At 46.6% G+C, this 15,516-nt stretch overlaps 1 protein-coding gene across 2 annotated transcripts in view; it reads right to left on the reverse strand.

Moving 5' to 3' along the window:
* LOC146026374 (dimethylaniline monooxygenase [N-oxide-forming] 2-like) overlaps positions 1–15,516 on the reverse strand; it is a 149,410-nt gene that overhangs the window by 99,454 nt on the left and 34,440 nt on the right. The gene's annotated exons all lie outside the window — the stretch shown is intronic.

A 15,516-nucleotide genomic window follows, 5' to 3' on the forward strand; every position in this document is an offset into this window, starting at 1 on the left:
CATGCAACACAATAGTAACCCCCTTATATTGCACTTCCCTCTTACACATTATGCCACATGGAATGAGACAAAATTCACACCGAGTGAGACAAAATTCATACTATGGCACACAGATTGAGTCACAATTCACGTTAGGCCACACAGATTAAGGCAAAACTCACATTGTGCCACATGGATTGAGCCAAAATACACACTACACCAGGCATATCCAAACAGTGGCCCTCCAGCTGTTGTGAAAGTACACATCACAGCATGCCTTGACAAAGTTTTAGCATTCCCTAATAGCAAAACTGTGTCAATGCATGATGGGCCATAGTTTGGACATGCCTGCACTATACCAAACAGATTGAGCAATAATGCACAATATGCTTCATAAATAGGGGCATTGGCGCGCATTAAAAATTTACACCATAATGCCCATTACATGTTACGACACACACCATAGAACGGGACCCAGAGCGGACGCTGATCGGGGAAGCTCCGTCCAAGGCCGGGATAAAACCACAAAATACAGACACCTGGACCCCCGAAACTCAGCCCCCACTCACTCATCTAAGCACCCAGCCACCGGAGACGCCCGCCGGGTAGAGCAGCGGAGCCGGGAGACGCTGCCTAGCGTCTCTGCGGGTTGCGGCCTACTCCGACGGAGCGGCCGGTAAAGCCGGGACCTGGATTTTGGAGCGGGCCGGGACGCGGACATCGTGGACGAGATCGCGGGTTGCTACACCCGCCCCAGGTACCCATCTCCTCCCCGCACATCTCCCACCACCTCCGGAGGCCTCCCCCTGTTAAGCGCTCCCTATAAATCAAATAGTGGATGCGTCTCTGGGCATCCAAGTCACCTGACCCCCGGAGCCCGGCCGCCATCTTGGGAACGCTGTACCAACACATAGCAGACCCTGGGCTGTCTGCTTCAGCCCCCAGCCTACAAACAAATCTCCACAAACTTTCTCCATTAGACTCCTACAAGGGCCTGGATTTGGTGGAGCAGGACCCCCAGCACACACAGAAAGAAACACTGTGCCAGTTAAAGACACAGCGCCCAAACCTCCACCCAGCTAAAGGAGCCAAAAGAGAGAGGGGAAGAATTAAACGGCTGCTGTTACCAGGTGAGTAGTGGGTGGCCTACTGACCTAAAGCTGGTGAACAGGGAGACAAGCGACATACTGTTACAGAACCTGTGATATCTGAACTGCTAAACACTGAACCTACCATCAGCTTTATACTAGTCTCCCCTGGGCATCTTCCTTAATTGCTATCTGTGTAGGACATCTTAAACACTTCATTGGCCTTCGCCCTATATCCTCAGTGTAATACATCACCCCATCGTGCTACATTATAGGGACCCTATCCTGAGAAATTAACCTGTAAATTGCCTGTGTGCGTGGCTTACTGCTGCAGGTCGGAGGAGCTGCGATATACAGGAATACGAGTGGCACAACAGGCTAATACTATCATAACAGCTATATTTTACCCTACATCATGGATAAATATGTAGCAAAACCACAACGGGCACAGAAAGGTGGACAGCAGTCTAAAAGTCGGGGGAAATTGGTTGCGTCTCACTCCCCCACTTCTCCAGTGTCGGGACAGGAGGGAGATTCCGACGTACCATCATCTCCAGGACCACAACCGACATCCACACAAGAACTCACGGCTATTTTAGCTTCATTACTGGATCAAAAGCTGGCACCTATACAACAATCGATTGATTCAACCCTCACCCAGTTGACACAGCATGCACAGAGGCTCTCGGAAGCTGAACAGAGAATCTCGGATCTAGAAGACGAACTGGCAGCCTCTAAGACACTGGTAGCAACACAGGAAAAATTGGTGGCCACTATCCACGATAAACTGGAGGACCTGGAAAACAGGAATAGACGGAACAATATACGTATCATAGGGCTACCCGAATCCGTAAAGACCGCAGAGCTTATGCCGTTGGTGTCGAGCTGGCTTCCGAGAGAGTTGGGATGTGTACCCCAGGAAGGATCATTAGTGGTCGAGAGAGTACACCGAATAGGCCCGGAAAGACAGAATACACGTGACAGACCTAGACCGGTGATCTTAAGAATTCTTAATTATGCAGACAAGGTCCGCCTATTGGATGCATACAGAAAGCACAAAGATCTGAAATTCCAAGGTAGCAAGCTTTTGTTATTTCAAGACTTCTCTTTCCTCGTGGCAGCTCAAAGGAAAGAATTTGCACCAGCATGTAAACAGCTATTCGACATGGGACAGAAATTTGCCTTACTCTATCCAGCCAAGTTGAGAGTAGTCCACGAGGGGAGACCATACTTCTTGGACACCCCACAAGCGGCAAGAAACTTCATTGACTCCTTAAAAGATGGTGCTGCTTCACAAATGTCAGACGCGGATTGACCATCTGGATCTGGTAACATTCAGACATGTATATCTCTTGAGACTTTATATGTTAGGGGCCCCTTGCCCTGTTGAATCTAGGACTCGAAACCTTTCACTTATATACCACGTTATATTCCTATTATTCTCAATGACTCAGAGAATGCTGAGTTTAGATGTCACCGTTGTGACATATTTTTCAGATTGGTGGAACTCTGGCCCATATCTACCAGGAAATGTTTGGGTAGACTTTACAGTACAGACAGTTGTTAACGTTTCGACACAGTGCTTTGGTGTTGCACTATTTTTTCTTACAAGTATCCTTCATGTGAGATTGATGTATTACCTAGATACAATGCAGCTCTCCTGGCTGCGTTATTGGTTCTTGAAATTAATCAAAACTATATGGTTAATAATTACTAATGTTACTTACACGAATGACTCTATGTCCTCAGGTACAAGCTATTATAATGTTACTTATTCAGGGTACCCCGACCCGCTTGCTGGGACGGGAAGGGGACCAGGCCCAAGTTATACATTTATTGTTATGTGGTTTAGGACAGGTATTGGATAGAAATGGCCACAGAGACCAATAAGGTCACTAGAGTACAGTCTTCTCTTAAATTTATTTCATGGAATGTAGAGGGGTTGAACACACCGATTAAGAGGAAAAAGATTCTGGCTCATTTGAAACGCTCTAAGCCAGACATTGCATTCATACAAGAGACACATTGGAATAGAAGCGACAACAATGTTCTGAGGGATAGTTGGGTCGGGGAATTTAAAGCAGCATCTTTCACTTCAAAAAAGCGGGGAGTACTGATCTTATTTCGAAAACACCTCCCCTATGATATTCGAGATGTATGGTCGGATCCAGAGGGACACTTTATTTTTATTAAAGTTAAGCTGCTTGGATCAGTTTACACACTGGCTGCAGTATACGCACCATTGAGCAGACATAAAGTGTTTTTCACAGATGTCTATTCTAAATTACTGACATGGGCGGAAGGTGAGATCATAGTAGGCGGTGACTTTAATTGTGTGCAATCGGCTGGGCTTGACAGATCCACAGGTAGAGGAGAAGGAGGTGAGGGAAAGGAGACCCCGCCAATAACACTTTTAATTGAGGGATTGGGTTTATGTGATCCATGGCGATGTCGCAATCCAGTGTCCAGGGAATATACCTTTTATTCCCACCCCCACCACTCCTCCTCCAGGATTGATTATTGGTTAATGTCAAAATCCCTGTACTATAGAGTTCTAGACTCCGGGATAAACCTGATTACTTTATCTGATCACGCCCCAATATGGTTTACATTATCACTTAAGAACCCTCTACCTACCTCTTACAATTGGAGGTTCCCCTCCTATTTAAGTAACTCCAGTGACTTTAAGTTGCATCTGAAACATGTGATTCAATCGTACATGCAAGACAACGCAGAACATGAGCAAGACATTAATTTATTTTGGGCAGCCTCTAAGCCAGTGATAAGAGGCCAGATTATGGAATATGTGGCCAGGAAGCGCAAGAAATTGGCGAGTGCTATAGCAGATTGCAGTTCTCGTTTAACGGAAGCCTATGATGCCTTACTCCAAACAGATAATACTGAAACGCGTACCTACAGCCAAACAGGCGTATGATGCCTTATGTACTGAGAGAGCTCAGTTCACGCATAATATTCAAAGGAATAGATATTATAGAGGCTCCAATAAGGCGGGGAAATTGTTGGCCAACTTAGCCCGGGTCCACACAACTCCTTCCCAAGTTCTCCAAATAGAAACATCCTCGGGGCTAACTGAGGAGGATCCACTAAAAATCACACAGACGTTTCAGAAATACTATGATCAACTATACGCACCCCAATCAGACAATCCAGAGGCAGGTACAGATTTCCTGAGGTTGGCAGACCTACCGATGCTAACCCCTGAAGAAAGGGAAGCACTTACATCCCCCGTCACCGATTTAGAGTTGACATCCATCATTAAATCATTACAGAAAGGTAAATCACCGGGCCCAGATGGGTTTAGTTCAGAATATTATCAGATGGCGAAGGAACAACTACACACCCCACTTATGGCCTTATTCAACTCCTTACTATCGGGCAACCCTTCTCCCGGGGGATTCACAGAGGCTAGAATTGTGGTCTTTCCCAAACCTGAAGGTTCAGTCATACAGACCAATTTCCCTGCTAAATCAGGACTTAAAAATCTTTACTAAACTAATAGCGCAAAGACTTCAAGACATTTTGCCCAGGATACTACATCCGGCTCAAAATGGTTTTGTACGGGGGCGCACATCTGTCCATAACGTACGTATGATGACCGCTGCTTTGTATAAATTCCAACAACAAGCTAACAAGGAGGCCATCATAGTTAGTTGCGATGCGGACAAAGCATTTGATAGGGTTTCCTGGTCACATGTTCTAAGGGTTCTACAGACACAACAATTTGGGGAGGGATTCATAAACATTTTCAAAATGCTTTATTCTTGCCCCACGGCACAAGTAACAGTCAATGGGATAAACTCCACCTACTTCTCACTATATAGAGGGACCCGACAAGGATGCCCACTTTCGCCACTATTTTTTAACCTAGCCCTGGACCCTTTGATTAGAGTATTCCTGAAAGAAGAAGCATGGAAGGGTGTCTCATTAGGACGCTCAGAAATAAAGGTCTCGGCCTTTGCCGATGACCTATTATTGTATGTTAGTAATCCCAAACAAGCCATCCCAAAAGTGCAGCAAATCCTAACGGACTTCCACGAAATCTCAGGATTTCTAGTTAATTTTGATAAAACAGAATCACTGGCACTACACCCAGAGGCCACTCAGGGGTGGACACCACCATTCCCGTTTCGATGGGCACAAAACTATTTAACCTATCTTGGTCTACGTTTCCCTAGACAAATATCCGATCTATACCTAGTGAATTATTCCCACTTCATAGCTCAAATGAAGAAAGACTTCGATAGATGGCAACGCCTTCCATTATCATATCTGGGGAGATGTCAATTGTTTAAGATGGTTTCCTTTCCTCGTCTTCTCTATCCGGTCCAGATGTTACCGTATTTAATACACAAGAAAGAGATCATGTCAATAAATAAGGCAATCACAAATTTCATATGGGCAGGGAAACGACCGCGTATTGCTTTGTTTAAGCTTCAGCAGCCCATGTCTCTGGGAGGCATTAATTTACCAAATATCCAAGACTATGCTTTAGCTTCAAACCTACGTTATATTCTGGATTGGGTAGGAAGGACGAGTCATTATGCTAATCTAACGCTAGACAGAGCTTTCCTGTCCAATATGTCACTGGTAACACTCATGCATATGCCATTGTTAAGTGTGGGGCAGGAAGTGCGATCTAACCCCCTACTCTTTACCCCTTATCTGGCCTGGCGCACGATACGCAGGCGCTTCAGTTTACCCCCTAATTACTCTCTCTTTTTACCGCTAATTGATAATAAAGGTTTTCAAGAGGGAAGCCCAGACAATGTGTTCGGAGAATGGTATGCTGGGGGCTTAAAATATGTGTACCAATTCTTAGATACAGAACGCTCAAGCGTGCTCACACTATCAAACCTAAAGGAAAAATTCCCAAATATTAACTTCCCACTCTTTGCATATTTCCAGGCCCGAAGCTATATATCTAAGCTGCTTACCACCTTACCCAAAGCTGAGTCAACTAACACATTAAATAACTTAATGATTACAGGCAAGGACAGAATAACATCCACCTCCCTGCTCTATGATCTAACACGAAAAAAATTGGACTTGTCAAAGCATACTACTGGATTAGCTAAATGGCAAGATACAACCCCCGAGTTGAGCATTTTTGACGTAGTTAAATTGACAGTAAAATTAAATAAACAATTAGTATCAGCATCTTACGCTGAAATGCAATATAAGATACTGCATAGGGCCTACTATACCCCTAAACTAAGACAAGTTACAGGAGTAGCTGACAACTCTAATTGTTTTAAATGTTCCTTACCGGGGGCGGAGTTAGCTCACTGTTTATGGTATTGTACCACTGTTCAGCTTTTTTGGGACAAGATTCAGACCTACATCACCAATACTCTAAATATTACTTTTAAAATTAACTTGCCCTGGGCCTTATGGAACTATTATCCACTGTCTCTCACGCCTAAACTTACACAGGGAACACGCCTCCTCCTGGCGAAGGTCGCAGCTGCGGCTAAGAAAACCATACTATCACAATGGATAAAACCTGATAATATATCTCTAACCCTCTTTTTGCCTAGACTGTCCTATATGTACCAAATGGACTGGGTGGAATGTATGTTGGATGTTGAGACGAGAGCCTCGAAATTTTTCGATATTTGGCTGCCTTATGTCCATATTTTACCTGCTACTGATCAAAACAATCTCAGACAGGCTGTGAGACTTTCCACCTGGTATAATATGGCTGTCTTAGAAAAGGGAACACCACCCTTCTGATAGATTCTAATGGTCAAAGTTACGAGATGCCCTCCTAACCGAAAATTCACCTTTCCTCTTTACAGACTGTATTTTGTTGTGACGAGCTGATACATGGCTATTCCTGTCAATTTAAACTTGTTAACGCTTGTACCTACGATGTGACATAACCTGATTTGCTAAGATGAGTCATTCTGTTGTATTACTCCTCCCTACCTACTTAACCAATAAAAATATTATTGAAAAAAAAAAAAGACACACACCATAATCTCCATTACGTATTATGCCAAACACCATAATGCCTATAAAACTGTATGCTACATAAGTGTTGCTTACCTACATGTTCATTGCCAGGGGTTCCATGCTCGTTGCCATGTGGGATTACATGCTCATTGCCAAGGTTGAATACATGCTCGTGGTAACTTTGGAACAGCCGCCGCCGGGCAGAAATGATAGCCATTGACAGCAGGGCAGAGAGCAGGGGGCTGCCCAACTGTATTCAGAGCACTGCTATTTAAAATAATACCCCTTTCACACCAGAAAATGCAGGGACTTGCCCGGGAATATGGTCCCAGGATCATGCAGGGACATTCGCGGACTGGCCCCTTTTACAGCAGCCTAGTCCCTGCATTTTCTGGTGTGAGGGGGAGAGAAAACCACCCCGCCCCCCTTTAAACAACCAGCTATATCTTCAGAACCAACTGACCCATTTACATGTAGGCTTCGAATGATTTTGGTCCCGTGAAACTGGGCCGTTTGGTTCCAGAGAAATCTGTCCTCAAACAACATGAACAGCCATGAAATTACATTTCAGACCTGAAAAAAATTGGTTTACCCGCAATATCTCTAGAACCAATGAACCCATATGGACCAGGTATCAGATTGAAGGCCCAGCAATTTGAGCTCGACTGAGATCCACCTTGAGCTTCTGTGATGCCGGAGGGGGAACTGGCAGCCGTTGGAACCGGGTGTAGGTCGGAATTAGCGGGTCCCATGTTATCCTATGGTGAAAACGTTCCAAGTTTGCCTGGCGGTATCTCTGGTTCTCAGGGGGCTAGCGACGCAGGGCTGGGCTCATTGGAAAGCCCCGGCCCTCAGCTACAAAATGCGCCTATTTGGAGAGTGGGCCTGGAGCTGTAGCTCCATCATGCCCATTGTTAATCCGGCCCTGCCCAGCACACATAATTATACAGCATCCATCCCTCCCAGCGCACTAAATTATACAGCATCCACCCCTCTCAGCGCACAAAATTATACAGCATCCATCCCTCGCAGAGCACATAATTATACAGCAGCCACACATCCAAGTGCACATGATTATAAACCACCCCTCCAGTACACATATTTATACGCCATCCCCTCAGTGCACATAATTACGCAGCAACCCCCCCCAGTGCCAATAATTACACACAATACCCCCCAGCGCACATTATACAGAGGGATTTCAATCCCGGGATTGGAATATCCAATCCCGGGATTTCCGGATTAGACTTTGCATGCGCAGTCTAATGCCAGGCAGAGTCTGAGCGTTTGCTCAGACGCTGCCCGGCTGTTCCCGACCCGGCGTGCAGCCTGCACAGCATGATTAGGTCACAGGTCACGCTGTGCAGGCCGTAGCACTGCACCACCGCTCGCCACCGGGCCTCCCCCAGCTGCCTGAATCCTCGCCGAAGCTGTCTGCCTCCGCGCCGATGCCACCTGCTTCCACCACATCCCAAAAGTAAGTGTGTGGCCCTGCCAGGCCACCCACATATCATACCCGCCGCCTGTCTCCGCACTGCTGCCACCTGCCCCCCTCCCCAAAACTCAGTCAGTGTGGGGCACAGGGGAAATTTTCTTTTAGGCATGCCAATGAGCATTTTTCAATCCCAATTCCCGGGATTAAAAAAAATGCCCTGGGATAGGCATCCCTAATTATACGGTTATATATTTAAGTGCCGATTTTTTGACACTGGCAGACCCGTTTTTGGAAACTTTCCAAATACAGGGTCAAAGCCAGTGCAGCCTTCAGCCCTCCCCTCCGTGCAGCTCCCCCCCCCCCCCCTCGCGTGTCGACCGAGAGCATGTCGACGCCCCCGCGCATGTCGACGCCCCCGCGCATGTCGACGCCCCCCGCGCGTGTCGACGCCCACCCCACCCCGCGTGTCGGCGCCCCCCCCCCCCCCCCCCCGTGTCGACTTACCCCGTGCCGGTACCTCCGTTGTGGACTGCAGCTCAGTATGCTCGGAAAGCACTTATGAAAAAAGTGTCTTCCAGAAAATGGCTGCCCCATAGGAAACCCTGTTTAAAAAAACTGTCTTCCGTATGGGGGGCAGCCATTTTCTGAAAGACACTTTTTTCATAAGTGCTTTCCGAGCATACTGAGCTGCAGTGCCGGGAACCACAACGGAGATACCTGCACGGGGTAAGTCGACAGGGGGGGGGCGCCGACACGCGCGGGGGGGGGGGGGTTCGACACGCGGGGGGCGTCGACACGCGCGGGGGGGGCGTCGACACGCGCGCGGGGGGTGTCGACACGCGCGGGGGGGGGGGGCTCCAGTGCTGTGAATACTTAATGAGCGCTCATTAAGTATTCACTGTGCTGAATTTAGGACCCAGCTCATTGGCTGGGTCCTAAATACCGTTTCTGAGCCGATTTTTGCGCTAAAATACCGGTTCAGAAACGGGTAGGACCCTGCATTTTAACCGGTTAGAAAAAACGGCATTTTCTAACCGGTTAAGTGGGACTGGACCTTTCAGACCGCACACATTACCGTTTTAAAACGGTAAAAAAACGGCAATTTACCGTTTTAAAAGTGCGGTCTGAAAGGGGCATTACAGAACACGGCCGCGGCTACAGGAAAATGGCCGCCGGCCCCCTGCACTGAGGACATGTTCTCAGTGCAGGAGGCCGGCGGCCATTTTCCTGTAGCCGCGGCCGTGTTCTGGAAGCCGCGGCCAGCGCAGGAGGGCTGGAGAAGCTGATCCAGCCGCAGCACGGCCCGCAGCTAGCGAGTGGGTAAGCGCTCTCCCCCCCCCCTCCCTCACCCCAGCATATGTGTTTCTGTCACTGTGGGGGCATATCTGGCACTGTGTGGGGGCATATCTGGCACTGTGTGGGGGCATATCTGGCACTGTGTGGGGGCATATCTGGCACTGTGTGGGGGCATATGTGTATCTGGCACTGTGGGGGGCATATCTGGTACTGTGGGGGCATATATGTATTTGGCACTGTGGGGGCATATGTGTATCTGGCACAGTGGGGCATATGTGTATTTGGCACTGTGGGGGCATATGTGTATCTGGCACTGTGGGGGCATATGTGTATTTGGCACTGTGGGGGCATATGTGTATCTGGCACTGTGGGGCATATGTGTATTTGGCACTGTGGGGGCATATCTGGCACTGTGGGGGCATATGTGTATCTGGCACTGTGGGGGCATATGTGTATCTGGCACTGTGGGGACATATGTGTATCTGGCACTGTGGGGGCATATGTGTCTGGCACTGTGGGGGCATATGTGTATTTGGCACTGTGGGGGCATATGTGTCTCTGGCACTGTGGGGGCATATGTGTCTCTGGCACTGTGGGGGCATATCTGGCACTGTGGGGGCATATGTGTCTTTGGCACTGTGGGGGAATATGTGTCTCTGGCACTGAGGGGGCATATGTGTCTCTGGCACTGTGGGGGCATATGTGTCTCTGGCACTGTGGGGGCATATCTGGCACTGTGGGGGCATATGTGTCTTTGGCACTGTGGGGGAATATGTGTCTCTGGCACTGTGGGGGCATATGTGTCTCTGGCACTGTGGGGGCATATGTGTCTCTGGCACTCTGGGGGCATATCTGGCACTGTGGAGGAATATGCGTATTTGGCACTGTGGTAGAATATCTGGCACTGTGGCGGCATTTGTGTCTGGCACTGTGGGGGCATATGTGTATTTGGTACTGTGGCGGAATATCTTGCACTGTGGGGGCATATCTGGCACTGTGGACATCACATTGTGCGGTGTAATGGGCATCATGGTATGGGGCGTAATGGACATTACGGTGTGGGGAGCATTGGGTAATTGCCATCACAGTATGGGGTGTAATGGGCATCAAGGTGTGCAGCATAATGTGTAATTAGCATCACAGTGTGCGGTGTATTGAGTAATTAGCATCGCAGTGTTGGGCGTAATGTGTAACTGGCATCATGGTGTTCAGCATAATGTGTAATTGGCATTACGGCATGTGGCTTTATGTGTAATGGGTATTACAAGGTTCGCTAAAATGTGCAATCTGCAGGTACACAATACAATCATGGTACAGGCAACGCCCCTTATGATAGGCCACGCCCCTAATTTTTCGGCGCGCCGTAGGCGCGCAAAAGCATTCCTTCCGACGGTGACTTGGCTGATTATGGACCAGTGCTCTGGACTTGCCCCCTAGGCTAAAAGTTGCCAGCCAGCCCCTGGCTGTACCTAAGTGCATGCCCGGGGGCTAGTAGGGGCAAGATAATTGGTTAACAATTTCCGGCAGAGAATGGAATGGTTGGAACGGTAGTCCATTAGCTGTTGCGATGCTTACACAAGATGCGCTATCCAGACCTAGAAGAATTGGAGCTTGGACAAGTGGTCCACTGGACAATTGTCCCTTGTGGTAAGCGTTAAAGTCACCAAACAGTTCACCGTTTTTTTTCCGCGGCTGGTTGGTCCTAGTGGTATTGATGCAGGTTAGGGGTAGTATGGTGGCATTGCCGTCTGGAGGGCAGGCTGCTGCCAAGAAAGAACGGTATGGTTGGAAGGGAAGTCCGTGGTTATTGTGCTGCTTATGTAAGGTGTACTGTCCTGCTCTAGGAGAATTAGTGCCTGGACAAGTGGGCCAATGAGCAAGTTGCCCATTAGGGTAAGAGTTAAAGTGTGACATTAAAGTCATCAAGCATTTGACCATTCTTGTTTTGGCCACCATGCTTCTTCTAAAAAAAAGCTTAATAAAATTTGATTTTAATGGCACTTTCATTATTTAAAGGTGTACCCACTTACTTTTAGTGGGGGTTTGATCATCTGTAAACTGAAGGGCACTTTCACGTATGCCGATAGGGGGTTTAATAAGAGCGGGTGAACATATGTCCAGTAGCGAAATTAAACACCTTGGGAGAATGAGAGTGCAGGGCAGCCCAGGTTCAGTGGGGGGTATTGCATTATGTTACCAACCAATAGAGGTAGGGGAGTGAGCTTGGTAAGGGGGGCCAAAAGGTTTGTAATTGTTAGCCAAGTTGTCCATTCTCTTTGTCCCTTGTTCCTGCCCACCTGCCCCATTTTTTTTCTTTCCAGCTGAAAGAATGGTATGATCAGAATGGTAGTCCCATGGCTGTTGCTCTGCCGGCCTGAGGTGTGCTCTCCTGCTCTAGTAGAATTATATCCTGGACAAGTACGCCAGCGGGCAAGTGGGTAGGTGTTAACGCATGATGTTAAAGTCATCAAGCTTTTCACCATTCTTTCTTTGGCCACCATACTACTGATAAGATGCTTAAAAAATGGTTGACCGATTTTAATGGCAATTACATAGTCAGTGTCATTATTTAAAGGTGTACCCACTTACTTGGAGAGGCGGTTTAATCATCTGTAAGCTGCAGTGCACTTTCACATATGCCAATAGGGGGTTTAAAAAGGATTGTAATTTTCGCACGGGCCACCTAGTAGGTTTAATTTGTTTCCCTTAAATGTTAGACATACCTCAGGAGGAGCCCTTACCCTCTTATTATAGAAGAGGGTTCTGGGTCTCTGGATGACCTCTCTGCTGCGATTCCCACTGATGGCTGCACCTGAGGTCCGGAAGGTAAGAAGCCTTTCATCCCTTTGCCTTTGTATGTCCCAACTCTTAGTCCCCAGCCCTGGCTTTGCGAGCAGGGATGTGGCACGGAAGGATGGTTCTCCGTCTTGTATTGAGGTCTGCGTGCGCTCTTCCTGCTACAGCTGCACAGAGCTCCAGGGCTCTGCTGCCGGACGGGACGTGGTGACAGCGGCCGGCCTTCGACTGGGGCCATGTGTCGCATGTACGAGTCCTGCAGCGAGGCTGAGCTGCAGGTGCTCTAAGAAGCTGAGCAGGCTCTGTTTTAGCTGTCAGATGGGGGAGGGACAGAAACTGCACAGCGGTCTGGTAGTTTTCATAAACTGTGCGGATCCCAAGCAGCAGAAAGGTGGAGGGGAGGAGCTTACTGCAACAAAGTTACTTTTTAACTTAACAATACATTGTGTAATTGTTAATTAACAATTCGTCAGAAACGATCAACTTAATCTTTAAAATGTTACCTCATTTATCGATTTTGGTTAAGTATAAAGGGAGTAAAAGGGATCGTCACCAAAAATCATAATAATAATTGTATTTAAGTAGCACATATGATCATATATGTACATGAGTGTACATTTTATCCCTGTGAACTGCTATTGTTACAAGGAGAAGACACAATTACTGTGGTGAACTTTTTATTAAGGAATGAATCATTTTTGAAACAAAGTACATTTATTTATAGTTTTAGAAAAAGGACAGCTGTAAACTAGCTATAAGTATACAAGTGTGAGATTATTATCATATCAGGAACAGGAACACACAGAAAACATACAGGGACAATAATACCCCTGAAAAATTTGGACATATATAGGTCTACTATTGTAAAGCGCAACAGAATCTGCTGCGCTATATAAGAAACTGTAAATAAATAATAAATAAATAGGTATTGGCCCTTAATATTTAAATCACTTACATTTTATTTTCTTACCTTTATTCAGTATATTTTATTATTTTGCCATTTTATTAATCAATTAATAAAAGTTATATAGATATTATTCGATTTTCAGTGCACCATGCCAGTACTTACTTTTTCTTGTTTGGGTGTTTAGGTTATCAATCAAGTACTGGGTAGCACCTCCACAATTAAAATTCCGGGCCAGTGGCGTAACAAAGGTGCCACAGACCCTGCCGCGGCTGCTGGGCGCAGCTGAAAATACCCAAGCTGCCGTACAGTCTCACTCCCCGACTCCCCGTCTGCTCAAGCACCCGGCAGCTGTGTTCATCCACATGCTGCATGCCTCCCCGCTTGCACAAGCACTCGGCGGCTGTGTCTGTCCAGCCCACCTTGATCACACACCCAGCAGCGGTGGTCTCACGCTCCCCACCCAGGCACAAAACAGCATGGTCTCATATACCGTCCCCTGCTGCAGGCTTATCTCACCCAGTGACTGTCTCACCCCTTGCACCACCCATCCTTCCCAGGCACTGGCACCCATGGCCGTGTCCTGCCAAGTAAGCTGCTATGTAAGCTGTATTAATGTTGGGAAATTGAAGTCATTCTGCAATCTTAAGGTTTCCTGAAGAACCTGTATAAACAGAAAAACCACAAGGTAGCACTCCCATTGGGTAAAGCAATACTCAGCAGCCAATAGGCGCTGTGTATAGCCAAAGACAAAAAAAAATTGGGGGATGGCAGCGCTCAAATTTAGAACAAAATTTGCATACAAAAATTTTAATATAAAGATGGACTGATTTCACATAAAAAGTAATTTAATGAAATAATACAGTATGTAACCATTAATAAAACATGCAATTCTGGTAAAAGGGGATATTGTAGCTGTCCGTTCCTAGTATGCCTCAGGGGATCAAACCACAATAATATATTTGTAGAAGGATATCATATTACTGTCCACTTTTGTGGAAGACCATAGTGTCTATTGTTGTCCAAATTGAGGGAGTGGTGCACCGTATTGCTGGTCAAACTGGGTGACGGGTAGAGTCTTTTCCAGGTGCAGTGTAGGTCCAATAATAAGTATCCTGAGGCTGGTCTGGATCAGTCCAAACTGCAGGTGTGGGCAAAGGGACTGACGTGTTTAACCATCTCAGCAGCTTTATCAGGTGTTTCCATGCTGCATTTGTGGAGGTTTATATACCAGTCCTGCATCAGCTCCAGAATATGTGCAAATAGTGGAATGGGAAACACCAGTGATAAGAAGTTGCAGGCCTTGGTAGATATAATAATTGTCTTTCTGACCACAGAACCATAAAATCCAAAACAGAATCACTGTGTATAACCATAATCAATGTGAGCGCTACCTTGTGGCAAGCAGTGACAGCCAGAGCCCCCGCCTACTGAGAATTAGATTTGGGTGGGGTTTTACTTGTGTGAGAATATTGCAGTGTAAAAATAAAGCAGTCGGTATTTTCCCTGCACAGAAACAAAATAACTCACCTAAATCTAATTCCCTCTGCATATGTTACATCTGCCCCCCTACGGTGCACATGTTTTGTCCATTTGAGAAGGAATTTGCATTTTACGAGTTAACCAGAATAAGGGCCACACAGGTTGTGTGACGCAACATTAATGACATTTTGTCTATCTCTTTTACAGATATTTGGGAAAATCTGTTCCATAAAGACAAGTGGTTTACATTGGCAGACTTGGTAGACTGGTAGTCCTTCGGTACAAATAGTAGAACTAAGTAGCACTGCAATGTGTAAAGAAGTGTTGAATTTATTGTGCATACAGTAATAAAAATTGAAATTCGAAATTTAAAACCAGCTTGTTCAGTTTTTCCAGGTACTGGAATTATCCTTTAATAGCTACATACTGTATACTGAATGCTGTAAGTTAGAAATGTATTTCTAAATATCAAGGTTTTAAACGTGGAACCCAGGCTATAACCTATGTACCCTGGCTACACCACCTAAAGTAGTTAATCTTATATGTAGGAGAAGCAGTCT

The sequence above is a fragment of the Crinia signifera genome, chromosome 8 (assembly GCF_055691185.1).
Source record: "Crinia signifera chromosome 8, ASM5569118v1, whole genome shotgun sequence".
NCBI lineage: Eukaryota > Metazoa > Chordata > Amphibia > Anura > Myobatrachidae > Crinia > Crinia signifera.